Below are 23486 nucleotides of genomic sequence, written 5' to 3'. Positions count from 1 at the left end.
TAGATCTCAGCAGTCAGCATCCCAGGGAGCCTTGTCTATCCAGTTTGTGGCCTGGTTAGCTGGGAAATTCATGTGTATCCATGGCCATATTGTATCACACTGCAAGGGCCAGATCTTCAGCAGTGCAAATCAGTGTCACTTCATTACAATGAAGATATAACATACCCCACCTACGGCTCTGGCCCCACAGATAGAAAAACCTGGGTTGAGCTTGCTATCAGGCAGGAATGACTTCCCCAAGATATCTGGAAAGAAGGGGGCAAGGCTGTTTACACCTGGGTTATGAGCACAGAAGCATCCCTTCTGAATGGGTCTCATGGTGGTATACGCAGAGCTGGGGGGGGTAGAGGGGACCTGTGACATAGCTGGGCTCTTGCCAATTCAGGCCTTTCAAGATAAGAAGCAGGAGTTTACACTTAATGCAAAACTGGATTGGCAGCCATTGCAGAGTGTGGACGTCTGAAGTGATATATTACTTTTCCCCATGTCAATCTATGTAGCACAGGGGTAGTGAATAGGGGAACCAGAGACCAAATCTGGACTGCCAGATGCTGTTGAACAGACCCCAACATTTTTTATTTACTATCATTGTGGTTGTGGTTTTTTTTTTTTTTTTTTTTTTTTTTTTTAAGTATTTGCTCTGGAGTCTGGACCTTAACTATACCTTGCCTAAGAAATTTTGACCTTGACAAAAATAAATTGACTGCCCTGATCTAGCTTTTTAATCAGGTTGCCCATCACCATGGCATCTGGGCACACTGCAGATGGGTGACTGTATACTGTTCCCAAGTCTTCTGCAGTGCTTCTTAATGAGATTCAGTCTGTAATTGGCTTTGCTGTCTCATGAGGAACTAGACAGAGTGGGGTGGGGGGGGGGGAAGGGGGAGAACCTCTTTCATTTGACAGGATGGGCCCTTTAGTCTCTCTTTAATGAGCCTGCATTTGGCTGCTTCTTCCCTGCCTGCCAAGTGAAGAGCAATATCCAAAAATCCTTGCCACAAGGTAGATCATTGAGCTTGTCCTTCAATCTCTTCAAACCAGAATGGCTCTTCGGCTCACTTCAGGAAGGCAAACAAAGTACATAGATTAAGGCTAATTACAGAGCATACAAAGGATTACAAAAATCACTCCCAGCCAGGGCCAGATTTACACCTTTTGCACCCCTAGAGACACAGCATCTTCAGCACCCTCTACCTGCCTACAGCAGACCTTCATATTTTCTGTAAAATATGGAAAGAAATATAAACCCAGCCTCCCTGAGAAGGCATGAGACCCTCTGTCACACAGAGCTCCCAGCCTGAGTGCCCCAGGTGAGGTGCAAGGGAGTGTGTGTGGGGGGGAAACTGTACTTCTCCCCCCCTTGGTGAGCAGTCCCTGAGTGTTTTCCATCCCTCCTGCAGCCCAGCCCAGCAGCTGCACTCCAGCTCTGCCTATGCAAGTGAATGGTGCACCAGCCACACCCCTTCCTCTCCCCTCCCTGGCACAGGGGCGGCAGAGATAGAGAAGTTGGCTGGGACGCTCTCAGCATCTTCAGCAGCTTCTGTGCCTGGCCTAATGGCTCTCAGCGGCCCCAGGTGGGCTGACTCAGATGCTCACCCTGCTCCAGTACCACATGCTAGTGGCCACCAACCCTTGCCAGGAGCCTGGCTGCCCGCAGTGGAGCTGTATGTATTAAAAGTGGGTTAAAAGTTAGGTACCCCTAAACACATGCCTACTGTGCCTAACTGGAAATCCAGCCCACCCTGCTGCCAGAGGAAGGATGGCAAGCAGGAAATCAGAGGGAAGAGCTAAATGTTCCAGAAGAAAGGGGCCTGTTTCTAATGAAGAAACAGCTACCCTATTACCTGTTAGGTAATATCATTAACCCCAAATCCACACTTTTCATTTCTTATTATTCTGGTTGTGCCAAGGAGCCCCAGTCATGGTCAAGGACCTCATTGTGCTAAGTACTGTACAAATACAGAACAAAAAGATGGTCCCTATAAAGTCATTGGGATTAAGGCTAGATTCCTCTGGGGATGGTGAAACAAAAATCGTGCTTCTTTGTTCCATATAAATCCCAGCTCTGTTTGACAACCTCTCCCAGAACTTTGGGAAGTCTGTATATTGATCTGTGCCTTACAGGGATATTATCGCCACAACATACTGAAGCTAGGGACCTTAAAAAGGCCTCAGTGTTTTGAAGTTGTTATTCTGATCTCTATTTTTATTCATCTCGGTATAGCTCGTCTTGTTTTCTCCATCCCCATAAAGATGGATCAAGCAAACCTCACACCAGGGATTAAATCTTCAAGCCAGGAGGAATGAAACTACACCCTCTACCCCGATATAACGCGACCCAATATAACATGAATTCGGATATAATGCGATAAAGCAGTGCTCCAGGGGGCAGGGCTGCACATTCCAGGGGATCAAAGCAAGTTCGATATAAACACAGTTTTACCTATAAAACACAGTAAGATTTTTTGGCTCCCGCAGACAGCGTTATATTGGGGTAGATGTGTAGGTGAAAAGCACATCTTTCTTCATTGGAAGAAACAATGGATTTTTACCAAGAGGAATTTAGATTTTCCAGGCAACATATCCATCATCAGATGGCACAGTGCAACTGGATGGCATTGGAGAACTTCACTGTATTTGTAGAGCCCTAAGCATCTCTGATTTTGAGAGGTGCTGAGCACCCATAGTTCCACTTGATTTCAGTTTGACTTTGGGTGCTCAGCATTTCTGAAAATCAAGGACCGGAAGCTGCAGAAATGGCCATGGTGGTGTTTTCATGACTAGAGAAATCATAAATGAAGGCATTTTTGTTTGCCTAGATACATTGTTTAATTATCAAACAGCAAAACCCATTTAAAGCAAAATGAGCTCCCAGCCTTAAAAACCAAGATGAAAACTTGAAAAATTTAGCTGGTGTAAACCAGTGTCATGCCAATGTGGTCAGTGCTGATTTACACCCAGGTTCTGGCCCATAGTAGTTTATGGACTGATTACATGTAATCCTTTCAAAGTCACATGCCATCTTCAATGGCCAATGTAATATTTTGTACTTACAGCAATTACTATTTAAATGAATGTAATTAATTCCAAATGCATGTTGTCCAGCAATTGGTAGAAGGAAAACAGTATCAATTAATTCCTTTCAAGAAGTCCTCTCCTACTTCTAAGCAACCCCCCAAGCGGATTGCTGAGACTTTACTAGATAGTGACGCTGTCAGTATTGAAAGACCAACAGCTAGGCACTTAACTCCCATTATATGAATACACTGATATTTATTGATAGCTCCCAATCGGAGTTAGGAATCTAGACACTTGAAACTCCTTCAAGGACCTAGCTTCATCTTTAGGTGCCTAAACATCTGACCCTCAGTGCTTTGATTTCCCTTCCTGTACTCACTAGTGGTAGATGGCTTAAATCAGTGTTTGATTTCCTTAATGCACTGAAGGGCAAAGTATTAGCCAATAACAAACTAGAATTATAGTCGGTCTCCTCTCAGTTCACCTGAATTGACAGAAAATTAGGAGTTTGGTCATGTCCCTGGATAGCAACTTCATCCATACTCCATGTCAAAGGTCGGTACACATACTAATTAATGCTGAGAGCTCTCCTGCCCAGCTGCACACCTTTCCCTGGCAAATGACCGTTTCAGCAGCTTTTCAAATCCTCCATATTCATTCTGTTTCAGGATTTCAGAGTGAATGACATCTGCCTCTTGCATTCTGCAGGAGTCACCTCCATTACTGAGACGCTAACATGGCACTCTGCATCCTCCGTGTTCTGAAATGTAACAGCTTCTTGGGGTAGTGTTGTGTATTAGAAGGGGATTCTTTATGGTCCCCATTATCCCCCCCCTTTACTTCTACTTATATAGACAATTTGCAAGCATGCCTCTCGAAAAGGCCTTGCACAATGGCAATCAGACCTCAGAGCTGGGCTGCCCATTGCCCGAGGGTCACTTACGAGAAGTGCAGAGCACCTGACACCCTTAGGGCTATTTGTTGCCTTGGGGGTACCATTTGCCCACAATGTGACTTCATCTGCTATCACACCCTTTGTGTGGAAGACTGCATAGAGGTCTCAGTTTCATTCCAAAGCAGGACAAGGGTCAAAACCCTGCAAATTCTGACAAAACAACTCTCGTTTTCCCCTATTTGTAACAGCTACAAAAGAACTAATTGGATCAATGAGGGGGGGGGAAGAACAGATTGAGCTGGAGTCCTCATTTAAAAGGCCTCTTCTATATAGTAATTTCTATAATGCTCTGCATTCCTCACCATTCCTCTTGTCAAAGTCTCTCATAAATACTAATAGGATCAAAGCTCTTTTTCTACATCCCTTAAGTAATTTTCATTGCCATGTTCTTGCATTTTTAACCTTTTATCCATGCAGCAAATTAACTTGATTGCTAAAATGCTCGGGTATAATTTATCCTGTGTACACCTGTGCTTAGAGGCTTTGTACCTTCATGTGGGCTATAAATCATGAATTCCATGATTCTTCTGAGCTCATCTTCTACCATTATGTTTATCTCTTGGTGATGACTTAGATCATTTAAGAATTTAACCTTTTCAAGTAAAAATCTCAATTGGCTTGTTCTTCAGATGAAAGATGTACAAGGTAATACTACTAGCAGCACTGGAATGGGTTACCTAGGGAGGTAGTGGAATCTCCTTCCTTAGGAGTTTAAGGTCAGGCTTGACAAAGCCCTGGCTGGGATGATTTAGTTGGGGATTGGTCCTGCTTTGAGCAGGGGTTGGACTAGATGACCTCCTGAGGTCCCTTCCAACCCTAATATTCTATGAATGAATTCTGGGGGCTGCAGACCTGGGTTGTATTTGAATTGGTGATCAAAGCAGCAAAAGGAAGCTTGTTCCCCCTGCCCCCCCCCAAAAAAAATCTCCCAACACAACCAGCCAGCCTTACGGAGTAACCTGAGAATTTTATAATCCTCTGGAGTTCTTTCCTACCTCACAATTGTGAGGTTAGGATAAATACATTAAAGACTGAAGCGCTCTGAGATTTCCCCCCCCTTCTGTATTTTATTACTAAATACAGCACTTACACCTATGCTAGTCTTCAAATGACCTTAAAGGATTAATTACAAAGTTCTTTCAGGTAAAGATCTCTCCTTGGGTTCTTCTGGAAACCAGGGATTGCAGTGCAGGAAAATGTCAGCTGTCTAGTAAATGCAATCCAATAGTTATAGATGAATGCAGCATTTATTCTGAGTTGCACATGTGCACAGGCACATAGAAATGTTGCTTAACAGGGCTGCACTTAAACTATTGATACACTGCAGATAAAATGTAGATCAGCTTTGTTGTTTTGGCAGTGAGCCCATCAGACTGGAGAGCTAGAATTCTATCACCAGACTGGAAACACTTATGTTCATGCTGCTCCTTACCCCAAATGATCAGCATTAATTTAGACAAAGACTGGCCTTAGGAAGCACACACATACCCACCCACTTTCATTGTGGCCGATTTTAAGAGCTAACATTATTTGGATATTCTAAAGCTGCCTTTTTTGCATTAAAGCCATCTTTTAGCCCTCTAGGAGGATTTAATCCTTTGCAAAGAGGGTATCCTTTCTTATTAGTCAATATCCCTGCAATAGTTATATTAATTACCCAGTTTAGCATTGAGAGTGTAATTTTCACCTGTAGATCTTAAAGTGCTTAGCAAAGTTAGCATTATCCCTATTGCTTAGATGGGGACAGAGGCAAGAGAATTAAAGTGACACATTGGGGTCTCCAGGGCTGCCCAGATAGGGGGCAAGTGGGGCAATTTGCCCCAGGCCCCGCAGGGGCCCCCCCATGAGTATGTCAGAGGCTCCCCCGCCTCCATCTTCCCCCATCCCCTGGTGTCTCAGCTGGTAAGGGGGCGGGGCTGCGAGCTTTGGCCAAGCAGCGGGAACTCAGGCCCCGCTCGAGACACCATGCCGCTGCAGCGCTGGACGTGGCGCACTGAGGCTCCGGAAGAGGGGGGTACTGTAAGCGGCATGGTAAGGGGCCGGGCACCCCACCGACTCCATCCCCCCACAGCCCTGACCCACAGCCCTGAGCCCAGCCCCAGTGAGCTGGACACCCCCCCCCAACCCAGAGCCCAGCTCCCCACCCAGCCCTGGGCAACAGCAGCACCACCCCCAGGCAGCGACAGCCCATTGGCACCAACCATCACCCAGCAACAGCCCATTATGTAATTGCAAATGTACACATACCATTAAAGCATTTAATGCTTTTAAATAATGTATTTAGTGTATTTTCAAATTTGAATGTATTTCACTAGTTATTTTTTTACATTCCAAATGCAGGTTACTAGAGTATTCCAACTTTTTATGGAAGGGGCCCCCAAAATTGCTTTGCCCCATGCACTCTGAATCCTCTGGGTGGCCCTGGGGGTCTCCCAAGATCACACAGAGCTTGATCCTGCCGCTATTGAAGTCAGTGGCAAAATTTCCACAGCCCGCAACAGTGCAGGATCAGGACCACAGCGAGTCAATGGCAGAGCTGGGAAAAGAACTAATGTCTACTACACCATGCTGCCTCCCCAGCTGAATTAACAAGAAACCCATAGTAGTATAGATTGGTGTAGCTTCTCTAGTGCTGTCTTGTTGGAGGGCAAAAATGCATCTTCCCTGCTGTCCTAGCATATCTAAACTGAATACATTGGCACTGGAAAGGATGTCACTAATACTCCACTGCAGCTGGATGAATAAACCACTTGGAGTGAAAAAAGGGGTCCACTGAAGCCTTTACAAACCACAACACCAACCTAGACCTTCTACACTAGGTAAGGATTTATTAGCATGGGGTCACTTTTTACATACCTCTGCCTTTCAAGTAGCTGACCACAACAAAAGGAGGGACTTGTCCCTGGAAATCTCCCTTTTAAAAAGCCTTTGTATGATTTCCAGCCTAATTCTGCAGAATCCAAAGCATTCAAATTGAACTTGCCCTGAAAGGAGCAATTGGCCTCAACTAAACACCTGGGTTTGAAAATCCCCAAATAGAGGGGGCAAGATTCAGGGGCCAGTAAACATTTAGATGGAAAATGTTCTTAGAAGGAAAACTGGGATTGATTTTTTTTTGCGCAAAAAAAAAAAAAAAAAAAAAGAGAAGTGTCTGACTTACTTGAAAATGTTGTGTTTCATCAGAAATCTGAACCCTTGCTCCAAATTAATTAAACATTATATAAATTTACACATACACACACACTCCCACCCCAAATTTTGGCAGTTTCCAGCTGAAAATTTCTGTTTTAATTTTTTAAACATTGAAATTTTCTACTACGAACATTCCCCTCTCCCATTTTGTCCCTGTACTGCTGTAGGACATTCTGAATCCAAATCCAGGTATAGATGTTTTTGTAGCCAACCATATCACTATAATGGGCCAAATCAAAACTCTAGACTTGAAATATTTTAACCAAAACTTTATTTTGGTTAAAGTATTTCATTTCCAAGAAAAAAAATGTAAGGGGAAAAATACTTTTGTACTTGTCCCCCCCGCTCAAATAAAAAGACAAAAGGGAGAGAAGTGAGAGGAAATGGGGATAAAAATATTGATTACTTTTAAAAACCCTTCCCCCCTTATTTCCATTGCAAATGGAGGAGGGAGAAGAGGAAAGGGGGGGGAGGAGAGTGTATTTTCTCCAGTTTCTCTTTAAAAAAAAAAAAAAAAAGGAGAGAAGGGGGACTTTTCCCCACTGAAGCCAAATGGTTTGTTTTGTTTTTTAAAAAAGCTTTTGATTCCAATTTTTGGACATAAAATGTTTTAAAAAATGAATATTTTTGCATGAAAAAAGTTTCCAACATTTTTCAAGAAACACTTCCCTTTTTTGACCAGCTCTCAAAGACAGAAACAAGAACTGCCCTGTCTAAAAAACTATTGTTTCAGTCTGTCTGCAGAGTCAGGTAAATGTACCTTCAGTTCACATTTATAAAGTTATTCTCTTAAGCACAAAGGCTAGAGATTTATTTATTTTTTTAAAGGAAAGCTGAGTTTCTGCAGCACAAGTTCCCTCCCATCAAGGGAGAGTACTCATTAAATTTGTTCAACTGGACTTAATCCAAATGTCAGAGTTCCACTTACTAGACTGGGCTCTTGGTCCTTACTTAGGCAAATCTTTCATTGCTCCAGGGGGAATTTTGACTTAAAGACTTGAAGATAGGATCCCTGATCCTTTCCCATGCTAGCAAAACTGTAGCACACCACAGTTTTGCTTCTCTTTGTATATATTACTCTAATTCAAGTTCACTTTGGAAATTAAAAAGCTGCAAAGTCAACCTGGATGTCTGCCTCTGCCAATACCTTATGCAATGGCTCAAGCCAGAATGCTCGGTCTTCTGCCACTTGGAAGACTTTCAGTTACTTATATGAACTCTCAGCAGACTGGGAAATGAAGATCTGCTGCAGGTAAGAACTTAGCCTGAGCACAGCAAACTAATCTATAAAGCGGTGAAACACATCAGCGAAGTGAGTCTACATTGAAACCATTTTTATCTGGCTGCACGCCAGCCTGCCATAATATCAATAAAATCCAGTCTCCTAATCCGGTCATCAGTATTATAAAACGCCACTAGCAAAGAGCTGTAACAGAATTGTATAGTCCTGCAGCTGCAATAGAGTCACTTACCCACTAATTGCACCAACCATCCACAGCCTTTTGTATATGAATACATTTGATGTCCCAGACATCAGCTGCTTCTGATGCTATTTTTATATTAGAGGCCCCAACTGAGATCAAAGCCCCATTGTGCTGGGTGCTGTACAATAACTGAAAACCTGATTCTCGTTTACATAAAGGGTGTGACTGCAGCTTGTGTAGACCTACCCAAGCTAGCTTCCATGCAGGTAATGCATGTGCTGATAGCATGGACTAGCGCCCTAGGTAATTACACAAGGTTCCATGCTGATGCCCATACTGTGGAAACTTCACTGTTCCTGCACCTGAGCTAGTGAGATTAACGCTAGTGTGGTTATGTCTACAAAAGCTTCAATTACATCTGTGATTGAGGTGTAGATATACCCCAAGTCCTCTTTACACTGCCAGAGTGGTGTAAAAGGACCTTAGTGTAAATGAGAATCAGGCCTTCTCACCATTTTCTACTGGTGATCTTAGGCGGCTCTCTGCTCAGCAAGATTTTGTGAATCCCAGTCATAAGTGACTAACTCCCCATGCATTGTAGAGAGCCTGGGCACCTAACTCAGGGCTGTGGATCCCAGCAGGCACCAGAGCCCTAAACATTAGTCTTTGAAACTCTGAATCCCAGTCCCTTTTGTGGATCTTAGTGATCCACAGATGTAGGATTATAAATGCTTGATAATACCACCAAGCACTGGAGCTTCAATACAGTCTAGAAATCAAAGACCACCACCAAAATCAAACTCAAGATTTATCAGAGCTGTGTACTTTCAACCTTCCTTTACAGTGCAGAACGCCGGGGAATGAGAAAGTAGGACATGTCCAAACTGTCTTCATTCCATGCAACCTGCCTCAGAAAAAGAAGTCCTCTGTATCTTTTGGCCCAGAACAACCTCAAACCAAGATCTATTGACAATGCAGCCAAGAGGACATGAGCACCATCATTGCCAGGTGGTGTTGGAGATGGATTGGCCATGTGCTTCGGATGGAAACCGATTCCATCACCAGAACAGCAATAAGCAAAAGTGAGGCTGGCCGAAACCAACATGGCAAAGAGCTGTGGAAGCGGAGCTGAAAAACCTGGGGAACCATTGAAAGACTTGTCAGAAACAGACAAGAGTGGAGAAGCTTAGTTGCTGCCCTAAACGCAGGAGGCGTAAATGGGAACATAATGATGAATACTAGGGGACCATATCGTTGGCGGATACAGACTCATTACTCGGGCAAAACTCACACTGAGGTCAATTGGAACTTTGCTTGAGTTAAGGACTCAGCCCTGACTAATAGTAAGGCACTATGAGACAAATTCATCTTTGATGAAGCCAGATTGACTTTGATGAGATTACACAAGGAATTAAACATGAGCTTGATCCTACTCCTATGGAAGCCGATGGGAGTTTAGACACTAACTTTAATGGCAGCAGGATTAGGTTCTGTATACAAGACATAGCAATAATGGAGAAGAGAATGATAAAACAGCATGGTGCTTTTCGTTACATTAAAATTTTTCTAGTTCTCTAAGCACTCTATGGCATACAACATACAGGCCATGCAAGATGAAATTTGACAGTGGTCATGCATCATAAAGCACTGCTGGAAATTGACATACTGAAGTCCTAGATTGAGCAGGACGGTGTGAAGATTATTAAATCTTTGTCTCTCACTAGGCTTATGTCTGCCATTTGACTGAACCTTTCAGCACTTCTGCAAGTTAGCCAAGTCCAAACATATGCCCCATGAACCATTCCAACTTTTTGGAGAGACTGTCCATCTAAAGGAGGGTAGGCAGCAGGAGTTCCACCTTGAAAGCTCCTTGCAGAAAAAGCATCTAGTAAGTTGAGATGGTGCCTACTGCTGTATATAAAATTCTGTACACCACTGTCAGTGGGCTGCGGGCCAGGAATTAGTAGCAGGAAAGTGATGCCAGGAGCAGCTATGCTGGTTTCAGTGCCATGCTAGCTGTTCAAATAGGTTTAGAATTCTTTATTTATTCTCTTGGCTGCCTAAATGATCCTCCCACAAAAGAACAGAACTCATTCCCTACATCACCCCTAAGGAGCTATCTTGGGCCAAAGTCTCCTCTGAGGGCTTGTTTGTGACTTGATGACTATGCTGAGGAGGAGTAAGAATGACCCCTACATTATCTACCTGGACCTGGGATCTCAGCATGGTGGACTGGGCAGGGTATTTTGTATCCTGCCACTGGCTGTTGCTGGGAGTGGATATATCAGAGGAAGGGGGCTCCTCTCACAAAATACCTAGCCCAGGATGCCAACACCACTTTGTAAGAGGAGGATCCTCTCGTGGACCCTCAGCCCACTGCCCTCAGTCCCAACCCTGCTTTGTTCTCCAAATGTTCTGGTCCATAGGGAAAAGCTTGGCTGCTCACTGGTGCTCCACGGACTGCAGGTTAAGATGCTAATGCCAGCAGAGCCCTTCTGTCCATTGGGAGGGAATGAGGAGGTGTTCCATTGGATGACCAGATGGCATTCTGAAGCACGAGGTTTGATTATCCTTATTTTAACTTACATATTTTATTAATGCTCATAAAATTACCTAGAGCCTTTTTTCCTAATTCCAGCTTCTGTCCTTAACTCTAATCTCCCAAGGCAATGTATTTCCCATGCTGGCGATATACCTTAAATCTCCTTTTAAATATGTAGATGCCTGGTTGTCTGCGCTCTTAACTACATGGGGTTTTCCATCCTTAAAGTGCTTTACTGTAAATACTGTAAGTGATTGAGCTTCATGGTACCCCAAGGGCTTGTTAGGTTCTTCTTTCGTATGGCTAGTGCAGAGCAGCAACTACAATTTTACCCGAAGTTGATGTAGCCAGAATTTATTGCAGTAATGCCTCCTTCATATTTATAAGTTGGGCAGTACATTTGATGGTCTGTCCTGGGGAATCACACTCACACTGGGGAGTCCTTGATGTTCCATTTGTGCATTAGATATCTGCATCTACCATGGTTGGTTTGAATTTGGTTCAGAGTTGACCAAGATGACTGTGGAAAGTTAAACCCAGGAACCTTCTGCCTGGGATCTGGCACAAGGTGCTTATTTTTAAAGTCTTGTTTAGCCCAATCTGCTTTCCAAGCTTCCTTCTGATCACAGCCTGATTGCATGAGGCTAAACAAATGTCCCCAGAAAGGCTTGTGGGATTTAAGATGTTGCAGGGGGCAGGGAGAGCGTTGTCTTCCTATTCACCAAGACCTTGACATCTGTTTTACTGGATTCGCTTGTTAGGCAAGTAGTAATATCCCCATTTTACAGACTCAAGCACAGCTAAATCAACTTAAGAAATATCTGCTTCTAAGTTCAAGGCAATTTTTCCCCCCAGACTGAAAATACCCTTCAATACTGGCAACAAAAGGACTCCAGAGGGAGTTGCTTAACCACCTTGACCAATGCCAAAACTGAAATAGCCAAAAAGACAACAGAAGCTCAGACAAATTATAATAGGATAGTGTGGCTACAAGCCATCTGAAATGCATCTTCCTGTTCACATTAGCATCCAAGAACAGTAGTTACAATACCCATATAAGGGGCTTGATTCTCTTCTGACTCACTATTTACACCAGTGCCACTACACAGATGTTAATGGAAGTTCACCAGTATAAATAAGGAACAAACAAGTAGAGAAATAGGCCCTTTAGTGTAATCTAAGAGCTACTCATTAATTTGGTATAAAATGTGAGTTAAGAGCTGCCAAATGACCGAGTTTGTGGGTTAGTTAACTGAAGTCCACAAGAGCAGAGATTCAGCACTAAGGCCATGGTTAGAGTTAGGATAGTAGCCAGGATTACTGGGTTCTATTCTAAACTCAGGGAAGAAAAGTGGTTTAGTCAGTACAGCAGGGGTTTATGACAGTCCATGAGATTTGACCCAAACTGAGTGAATGATGGATGTCATTTTGCCTTTAACATGGAGTATTCATATTTTAGGTCAGACTTTTGGCATTCGGTTAGGCAGTCATACCATTGTGCTGAGCAAAATATACATGGGGGCCTGATTCTGTTCATATTTACACTAGTGTAATTCAGTACAGTTGCTCCTGATTTGCCAGGTAGGTGAGAAAAATCAGATCCTAAGAGAGATTAACCAAGGGTTACATACATGAATTTCTCTTACTGAATCTGACCTGGTCTCTTGGATCTATATTATTCACAACTTACAAATGGTCACAACTTCAGTAAAACTCTATAGGAAAGACTCCTGTAGAAAACTTTCAGCATTATGCTGACCTCACTGTTCCATCTTCTCCTACCTTACTTTGGCTGTTTGTGATGGTTTAGAAATTCCCCTACTATTTGGGGGGTTAGCAGCTCAGATATTTCAGGGGGGCTTTGAATGCTAGAAAAGCACCTCTTTTTGCTACGATCCAGATTGTCATTAGATAATCCTTCAATAGGAACAGCAGAGATGACAGAAGCTGGTATGCTTAATGCAGTGAGATTCCATGCTGAATTGTGTGTAAATCTCAAGAAAAAAAGTGAAGAGTTCTTCAGGGGAAGGAAAAAAGTCCTCAGCTGGGGTAAGTGGTGTTTCTCTAGAAACTTCAATGAATGATGCCACCAACTGAGAATCTGGTCCTTGGAGGCAACAGAGCTACATTGAAAATGAGTGCCCAACACAACCCCTTATCTGGTTGCAGATCTTTCCTACCCAAGGAAGTAGAACAGCAGCCTGCAGGGTACATCCCAGTTTAAATGGTTTCCTGCTAACCCAGCTCAAGAGGAAGTCACAGCTGCCATGCACTTACAGGGAACAGCTGTTCTGCTTCACCTCCTCACCTTCCAGTGGATTGAATATCCTGCTGTTGCTTTGCTCTCAGCCAAGTTCCCAATACCTGAGCAGCCTGGTGGCCGGACACAAGGAGGAAGTTGAATGTGTTTTCAATATTTCATTAGTGTCCTCAGCTGACCAGAACTAGAATTAAAGGGCTCTATCTGCTTCTCCGTTGTACCCAATGGTTCAGTCCATCTGCATTTCCTTCTGTTCAATTTGTCCATCCCAGATCCTGTCTCTCCCCCACAACACTGTCCCACCAGGTTTTATTTCTACTGCCCATGCATGCATATCACCACACCTATAGCTCCTGCAGCTCATGGCCCAGAGGGCGGAAGCAGCAGCACTGGTTGGCAGTCTCTCTTCTTCACCACCTGCTGCATACAGTGTGGAGCAAGGAATCCAGCAGAGGGAGCAATGAGAAAGGGAGAGTGAGGGGGCAATCTCAGTTTCCTGTTCAGCAGCCCATGGTATGGTGAGGAGGAGTTGCAGGGAACCTGCAGCTCTGATGTTGAGTGGGGGCGACTGACAGTGACAGACATCAGATGCTCTCTCCAGATGAGTGACTCAGCAGGTGTGCCTTGGGAAGTGCACCTGCTTACAGAGCTCTGATTTTGGAGCAGTCTCTCTGGTCCTATTCTGAAGTTTGGAAGGCATTAGTCTTTGGACCTTGGAGAGTAGTGAGTCAGCAACATAAGCTGATGCTGCATTAGCTCAGCTCCAGAGCATAACAATTGGCCTTCACTTCTTTTCCTTCCAGTACCTAATTACACCACAGGAGAGGCAAGTAAACCTGCTGTTCCTGAGTCATCATCCGGATACCCTCAGGCCAGCCTCCTGTCAGCTGCTGCTCTGAGAGAGATGGCTCATGCAGAGTTGCTTTTATTCATTTCCAGCATATGGATAACTGACACCATCTGCCCAACCCTCCCCCCCCCACACACACACACTCCAATGAGAGTGATCCTAAAGTATAACTATCTAGGAACCCAGAACAGAGAGATTTTACTATGTAAAGAGAATGCTTTATCAAAGGAGCCTCCAAAACTTCACAATTTTAATTCAGCCTCCCAACAGCCATATGAGGTAAACGGAGGCACAGAGGGGTTAAAGTCCAGGTGGCAAAGGGCCCTTACATGAATGTGCAGTGGGAGAGAGGATGACAAAAAAACTCCCCCTATCTTGGGCCCCCACACACAAGGCCTAACCACAAGTTTATTGGCATTTTTGCAAGAACAGTGAATTTCCATTCAACCTATTTCTGGTGTCCCCTGTCAAAGTAACATTATGCACACTCAAGTTGTTGAACTCTGGAAAAAAAAAATCTAGTCTTTAGTTAGGTGCCTAACTAGGAGTGAAGATCTTTTGAAAACCTGGTGCCATGGAGAGCACTTCCAAAAGAGTCTGGCTCTTTGGGCTTGATGCAACTCCCATCTATGTATTCCATTAACTTCAGTGGGAGTTGGATGCAGCCCATACTGAAGAGGCTTTTTACAGACTCCAGCTGTGAACATGTGGTTGGTCTTTATCCCATGCATTCAAAGTATTTCCTTCTTGCTCATATTTAACATATATTTCTTGCTAAATTACAAGATTTAGTCTCCAACAGCTTCATGCCTTATTCACTCTGAAATTATAGAGAATCAAGTTCATATTCTGTACCTCTAACAATCTGTGTTAGAGTAAAGGGGATACTATGGGGGGGGGGGGGGTAACATCATTAAAGATTATCTCAACCACTCAAGTTCATCTGTAAGGAATCTGGATTCCAGTTGAAAATTGTTGCAAATATAAGGGCCTGCTTTGGGGTAGAGATCAACCAAATTTTTTTATAGTAGGCAATTACAGAAGCAAGGAGCAAAGCAAAAAATGCTGTGGAGTGGACACATTTCATTTGGGTAACGGGTCTGAGTTGGGTAAAGTTTTATAGGTCTAATTAGATAATCTAGTTTTCTGGCACTGCAGCATGTGGGAGATTTACATTAGCATTTTATGAGGAACAGGAATGGATATAAAAATCTTTCCACCAGCTTTACAAGGAAATAGCCTTACGACACATGTGCCTCCAAACTGCCAGTTTATACAGTTTTCATACTGGCAACTTAGGTGCCTTTTGGTTACATTAGCCACTTTATTTGTATGCTTTGAATATGCTTTTCCTCAGGGAACTTTCAAAGGCAAATTTCTCCATGCTTTTGCCCTCCATATTACTATTAACAGTTTGTTACTTTAGAGCCTATAAGATCCAACCAAATCAGAGGCTCATTATGCTAGGATCTGGACACAGATACTCACCCATTATTGGTGAGCTCAGATCTCCCACTTCAGGTTTGCAAAGAGGGATCCAGAACGGATCTTTTTCTTCTGATTGTTGTACATGGCTAATTTCAGATAGCTAGAACTGCTGGGGGCCCATTTGCCTTAAAGAAAAAAGGCAAATTAATGCTAATTCAGTTAACCATTTTGTGATAGGGACCCTAGTCCACTAGCAACTTGAGAGAGACAAAGAACAGTTTTGGCCACAACCACTTCCATAAGCTCTCTTTTGCTTAGGGCTAAATTGTCAATTATTGCTCCTTTGAAGCAAGTGGAGCTACACCCCATTTATGTCATCTGGTGATCTGTCCCAAATATTGCATTTGTCAAGATTCCGGAACAACTGCTTTAATCTGTGATTGCAAATGGAGGTCATGTGATCACTAAGAATATTTAAAAAACTATGAAAGTCTCAAGTTTTTGCAGTTTGAAGGAAAATATAGGAAATTGAAAAATGCTATTAATACCTCGGCAAGAACAATTCAATGGCAGTAAAAATGCCACACTCTTACATGGTGACTAATGGGAATATATTTTATCTGATTTTGATGGACATGCACTCATTCTAAGAATATGCATTTCAGCTTCATGTTGACTTTGAAAACTTGAAGTTGCTTTCAATCAATTTTATTTGAGTAGAGATTTTATCTCCATATCTATTACTGACCTTTTAGATTTGGCATATTACTGGGGCACCACCACTAAACTCTTAATATGTAGTCACTGAGGAAAAAGCAATGGGATTACTGGTGCTAAATTTCCAAGATTCATAAGAGTCCAAAAGCACCAAGATAAACTCAGATAACTTAAAAAGCATTCAACCCCAGGGCAGCATAGACTCAGGCTTAATCCTTGCTCTGGATTGAGGATCACAAATATTTAATCTTGTTGGAAACTGACAGGGCACGGCTTTCTGCTTCTGTCTTCATTCAAATGGCTCTTGCCTCTGGTTTGTGAACACCCATGTGGTTTACTTATTTATCTCAATCACCACCCTGTGCAATCACTCTGTTTACACCAACTATCAACTTCAGCCCCTTTTGCCAAAGACAAGTGAAGGGAAAAGATCCCTCCATGCAGAGACCTCCTTTTACCCTGGCCTTGATAGCCTCTCTCATTCCGCACTTGCACTTCCTTCCTGTGTGCCTGTCTGCTCTTCCACTTAATGGGGTAACTAGCTCCTTAGTGCTTCCCAACTCAGACTGATCTAGTTAGCTCCAGCTTCCCTCAGTCATGCCCCTCTCCAGGGAAACTAATTGGACTTATAGTGACCAGAGTGCTGGTTCTCAGCACTCTGCCACAGACCCCTTTAATTGAGGCTAGGTCTACACTACCCGCCTGAATCGGTGGGTAGAAATTGATCTCTTGAGGATCAAATTATCGCGTCTTGTTGGGATGCGACAATCGATCCCTGAATCGACGCTCTTACTCCACCAGCGGAGGTGGGAGTAAGCGCCGTCGACAGGGAGCCACGGAGGTAGATTTTGCTGCCGTCCTCACAGCGGGGTAAGTTGGCTCAGATAGGTCGAATTTGGCTACGCTATTCGCGTAGCTGAATTTGCGTATCTTAAATCGACCCCCAGCCCCCGTAGTGAAGACCTGCCCCGAGTGTCTTTTAAACAGGCCTCAGGTATTATTTTCAGTCTATATGGGAACCTTTCCCATTCCCACCTGTCTCCTTTTCAGTCTCCCTTTTTGATATCTACTTAGAAACAATACTTTGTTTTGTTGCAAATAAAGAACTAGGTTCTATTCCAAACTCTGCTACTGCCACTGTCTCTTCAGCTGACTGAGCTGTCTATAAAATGGGGGAAATGGCACCTACCCACATTCTTATTTTTATAAGGGCCTAAAACATATAGTGAACTGCAATGTTTATAAATCAGTATTAAGAATAATTTCTATTCTTTTAGTGCCCAGGGGCCCTGCTCATGGACCAGAACATCCTTGTGCTAGATGCAGTACACAACAAGACAGTCCCTGCCCCAAAGCACTTACAATCTAAGTAGGACCAGCACTGTACCACAGGACACTGGAGTGGGTTTTGTAAAGAATGGCATTTCAGTAATCATACATCTTAGCTAGTGTAATTAAGATATCACCAGTGACTTCAATGGAGCTGTACCAAATTGCATATTCTTCCCATCGTTCTTTTAAGATACTCCTAATTCACAGTTGTCTAAACAGAATGTAAATGCACTGAAGTTTTTGGTATTGCACTACCAGCATAAGCCAAGAGTAGGTTACTACACCCCAGAGCAAGGAGGAAGCAGCAAAGGCATTAGGCCTCAGATTGGAGTCTGAGAGTCACATGGCCTCCTGTGGCTACCACCATGTTGGTGAAGACCACACACACTGCCCTGTGCTTAGGGCTCTGCCTAAAGACAATCTCACTCCACTTGTTCACAGCTTGCAAAAATTTCCCCAGTTGGATTTCTCTGAAACTTAGGCTCTTCCATCCTTTTCTACCACCCCATCACTTTGTATACATTTGATTATTTTCACCCTATAGTATTAAGTTATGTGCAATCTAGGAGATTCTTTGCTCAGATTTATACTGTATCAAATTTTCTAGCTCTCACAACCACAATTATATTTAGCAACATTTCCAAGGGTTCTCTTTTGGGTGTTGGTTCAAAAGATATATTCGTCCTTCCTGTAAATGTCATCCTGGGTCCTGAGATTTGTTGGGTGAGAGTCACCTTAACACTTATCCAGGGGTGTCTTTGGCACAAGTGATAACAGCTGTCCAACCAGTATCATTGCTTTGGTGATAGATTATCTTTTCAGGAAGCAGAGTATTACAGCCTGATCCAGCTACCATTAAAACCAGTGGCAGAATTCCCTTTGACTTCAATGGGAGAAAGATTGGGCCCTTTATTAATGTAACTTGTGCAGCAGCATTGTGTTTTTCACCCCCTTAATCTCCTAACTGCTTTAGTTATTAATCTTTTGCCATTCTAGAGGTGAAAGGGAACCCACCTATTTAGAAGTGTCCTCCTCAGATTTAGCTGACAGGGCTTATTTTCTCCCCTATTGCCTTTTATCTCATGATTTATTGCTCACCTAATTTTTCCTTCCAAGTGCTTTAGTTTCCCTGAATTGGACACCATATAAATCTGGTATGAAGGAGGCCTGCACTGGTCCCTAGTTTCCACTGTTTAAGGCAGGAGAAGGTTTCATATTTCAGAAATTTGAGAGGACCTTTCAAAAAGTGCCTACCTTCCTCTCCTCCCCTGGTACTTATCAGCCAACATGCTGCACCCCACTTCACACAGTAACTCCACAGGGCCATATTCTGTTACCCTTCTTCCCACAAATGGCCCCAGTGACTGAGTATGCAGTTAAACCAGTACAACTCCATTATACCAGTAGAGCTTATTCCTTTTCCTGTACTGGAATAGCTACACCATTATACAGCTATCACTGCAGCCACACTCGGTGGGGGGAGTTGTATTGCTAACTACAGCGGTACAACTTGTGCGCACACGTGCCTTGAATCTGGCCCAAAGGTCTCAAATCTGCAAGGTGCTGAATACCCTCAACTTCCAGCACTTCCCAGGAGACACCATCAGCCCCTCAGAGCATTGGACCCAAGGGCAGGATAATCCTAACTGCAGGTTACCCTCCCCTAAACAGGATTTTGCTAAATATGCTTTAAATCTCCTTGAAGCATGTTCTACTAACCTTCAGCCTCTGGCTCTTTCAGAAATGTCTTTTAAAAACAAAATGGACATTTTGGTCTGACTGGATTTTTTATACTCATTCTGTTGCTTCTTTGACGGAGATTTAACAAAAAACACCCCACAGACTATGCCAATTTCTCCATTATCCCCTCGATCTGTCAAAGGTCATAAGCTTAACATCTAATCTTATTTCTTTGCAGGGTACATGAAATGAATTTTGTTTTATGGTTCCACAGTCTGAACATTTCTACAGGGGTTATAGAAGGCAAAGAGAGTGTGCTATTTTAGTAGTTTCCCTTTCTCTGCCTTATTGGTAGAGCAGGGTTTTTTGCTGCAATCTATCATTTCATTTTTGTCTCTTGAAGGTTGCCAGTTTACACAAGCCTCAGTGAAGGGGGCTGGACTAGAGGACCTCTCAAGGTCCTTCCCAGCCCTACCTTTCTATGATTCTATGAGCTGGAGTCCATGATCTACCATCAGAATTGTGCTTGTGCTTACCCTGTGTGCTCGGTTAGGATTTGCTGTAAATTAACCAAATATTAAGGGCCCAGTCCCACCTGCAGTTGTGCACATACTTATCTTTAGTCAATTGAGTAGACCCATTGCTATAAAACTTGTGCACCTGTTGAAGTTATGGACTGTATTAGTCACTTCCCAGAGACTCAGGGACCATGCCTAATTTACATGCACATGTTGGCCAAGAGTCTCAAAAGTCACTAGAGATTTGGGTTCCTCAACTTGAGATGGTTTAACAGCCTGTTTTTTCAGAAAGTGCTGAACACCTGCCCTCTGAAAATTAGTCCCCCATGGTCCCCACCCAAAATCACTAGTCACTTTGGAAAAATCTAGGCTACATTTTATTTGGTCATAAAAAATAAAATGGGTACAACCATATTTGTTTATGCTTATTCACAATGATTGCAAGGAGAATTGCACATTTGTCCATGAAGCGTTCATCTTTAGTCACCTACACTTTTTTAAAATCTACCCTTTAGGCTAAGTGCCTCAGCCATTTTTTGAAAATGGGAGTTGGGTTCCTAAGTCATTTGGGCACTCTTGAAAATTTTATCCCAGCTCCTCAGATGGTGTAAATCTACATAGTTCTGTGGACTTGCATAGAGCAACACTGATTTTCCTTGGTTGAGAATCTGACCCTATACTTTTATAGCTGTAAATTCCTTGGGCCACATCAGCCCATTCATTCTGAAGCAAAATTCTTCACTATGTTTTTCCAAGGAGTTCATCTTAAAAAGATATTATCCCCAGATTAGGCAGCACATCTCTGCTGTAAAGCTAAATAGGACCAGTTCAAGGTCCACTTCAGACAATTTTAAAAAATTTCAACTGGTTTGTCAAAGGTCAACATCTTGCCAATAGCGGAGCGGATATAGTGCTGGGACTGTATTTATTATATGCTTGACAGACATCTGAGACAGCCAGTTGTTGCATTTGAATAGGCTAAGTAAGTAAATACATCATGACAAAGGGCATATGCTGAAATTTAAGTGCAATTGGGATTGCCCTGCCCAACCATCCGAGATGGCCAAGGGGAAAGTCAATACTAATTCTGCATTCTTGAGATACTGTCAGGAATCACTTTATATAAGCGATTCTCCTCAGTCAACATTGAAACCCAAAATGCTAACAAATGGCTGGAAATACTGTTGGCGGGTGCCTCCCCAAACCACCTACAAACAGGTAATGGAGTAAACTTCTGCAATTTAAGACTGAGTGATGGAAAGTAATCCATCTGTTACTTAGATTGCAGGCCCTTTGGGGCACGGACCATCTGATCATCTGTGTTTTGTACCACACTGAGCACAATGGAGGCCCCCCCCCCCCGCTTGGCTGGTCTTTGGGCATGACTGTAATAGGCCTAACCAAGCACTGTTTCTCCTAGAATGCATAGTGCAGGCATCACAGAGGGGCTACATAGGAGGCCTCTGGTAGAGAAACAGTGGGGTTGGGAAAAGAGGTCTAGTGACGATGTAACCAGAGGAACTGCCTGCTGGAAGCCCAGTCAAGCAGCCTGTCTGGAACAAGCCCCTCAGTGAGGGTGGAGGGGAAATGGTAACAAGGGAAAAGAACTGCTGTTCTGAAGGACCACAGCGAGCCTGGATCCATACCTGGCTATGGCTCATCTTCTGGGTCCAGGGAGGCGAGGCCACCATGGAAACAGTTGGCAGGAGAGGGGAGGCCCAGACACTGCTAGGATGGAGGCTGGGCAAGGACCTGGAAAGAAGGGCTGGGGGTAAAAGGGCGTATTTGAGACAGTCCAAGTGAGTCCTGTTGTACAAACATAGGAATGTTAACATCTAGCACAATGGGGTTCTGGTCCATGACTGGGGTTCTTAAGTGCTACAATAAATAGAGAAAGGGACTGGGAATCAACACTTCAACATTTTTGATGAGGTTATTGACTTAGTGTGCAGCCTTGTCAAGTCATTTAACCCTGCTTCCACAACCCCTATGGACTTTACATCACAGGGTGGGGTGACAAATTAATATTTATAAAGCATTTCCTGATAAGATAGGTATTATTGAACATAATTTTTCAACATTTGCCACTCACTAACTGGGTCCAGATTTTCAAAAGTGCCCACCATGTCAGATGAGGAGCTCTTTTGAATATCTGGCCCCTTGGAATAGACACACGACAAGCTTCCATCCAGAATTGAAAGCTGATATTCTGAAGGACTTTAGGTACCATACTGAATTTCAGACATTGTAAATTTTTTTCAAGAGCAACTTTGCACAATTATACACATAACATTTCCAAGGGCAGTGACATTCTTCCTTATTTTCCACTTGAGTGGAATTTCAGAGGCCAATATTGCTTGTGTACTTTTCTTTTATGAAGATATTCTACATTTTTGCTCATAAAACAGGCTTTAATGAATTTTGGGTGCCAATTTCCCCACCTAATTGAACAATCCTACATTAGCTCAGGTTCATTCCAGAGATGTTGGGATGTGGGGTTTGGCTTGCCTCCATCTGTGGACTTTAGAAAAGTTTTGATCCTGATGCTCATCCAAACCCTGGACTTGTTTATGACTTTAGAGCAAGGAGCTAGGTATAAGCTGCACCACCCAGGTGCTGTACCTCAAGGATGCACTGTGTTGCAGAGACATCCTTCTGAGTCAAGTTTCTCCCTACTGCTCACTTTCAGGGGGGCAGAAATTTACCACTGGTACCACCAACACTAGCTCAAGTACCAATGGGCTAAGAGGAATGGAGAGCCAAGGTTCCACCCACTCCCCACTCAACTGCCCCAGGGAGAGAGTAGACAGGCAAGTAGCCCTGTTTACTTTTAAGTGTCCAGGACTCCAGACCCAAGGTCCAGGTAGCTTATAGAAGTGGGTTATTCTTTTGTGCAGTCTAAAAAAAATAAAAATCACAATCTAGCTTTTTATAGCTAGCCCTTAGTTCTCTCAATGGCTACAACTGAAAACAAATGGAAGCTCAGAACCAGAACTGAATCCATATCCAAACACTGCAGCTTAGGCCTCTCTAGTTTTTACTCAGAGCTCTAAGTGCTATGATCAACATCAAAAAATACCTCATACAATAGGACTGAATTGAATTCCCTCACCTACAGTGCCTGTGTCTGATTCTATTTTGTTTTCCTTGGTGAAACCTTTCTGGATGACTGCAGCATAAACGCCCATGCAGACATCTATTTTGATATTTTCTAGACAGATTTCTGTTAATCAGCAAGGGTGAAGTTCTACACAGCTAGTTTCCTTCTGTTATGTCATTACTCACCCCTTTTCCCACCTTACTGCTCTGAAGCACCTTTTGGAATTGCTATTAATATATTAAAAAAAGTCAGCCTGCCCTTGACTCCTTTTCCCAGTAGGATTATATTTTGCGGATATATGCCACTCACACAGTCCTTAGCAAGGGGAGAGGATGCTTTCTGACAGTGGGGATTTGTTCTGTCATCAAATGATCATCTAGATGTCAACATTCAAACCCACCTGAGACCCCACTGCAAGCTTTTCCTGAGTCCTATAGGACAGGCGGATCAGATTTGAATTTTCTGCTGAA

The 23486-nt window shown here is 43.3% G+C and overlaps 1 long non-coding RNA gene across 2 annotated transcripts in view; it reads right to left on the bottom strand.

Moving 5' to 3' along the window:
- Positions 1 to 750: 750 nt before the first annotated feature.
- LOC135981132 (uncharacterized) overlaps positions 751 to 23486 on the bottom strand; it is a 36306-nt gene continuing 13570 nt past the window's right edge. Inside the window, exons 1-3 of one of the 2 annotated variants that reach the window (XR_010598094.1) lie at positions 21563 to 21696; positions 15730 to 15854; positions 751 to 1058 (exon numbers count right to left, since the gene is read on the bottom strand). This is a non-coding gene — a long non-coding RNA (uncharacterized LOC135981132). Of the gene's footprint in view, positions 1059 to 15729; positions 15855 to 21562; positions 21697 to 23486 lie in introns of those variants that run through there. The other variant, XR_010598095.1, reaches the window with a different exon arrangement.

This window comes from Chrysemys picta, chromosome 2 (genome assembly GCF_011386835.1).
Source record: "Chrysemys picta bellii isolate R12L10 chromosome 2, ASM1138683v2, whole genome shotgun sequence".
Lineage (NCBI taxonomy): Eukaryota > Metazoa > Chordata > Testudines > Emydidae > Chrysemys > Chrysemys picta.
This window is presented reverse-complemented; position numbering and strand designations above follow the sequence as displayed.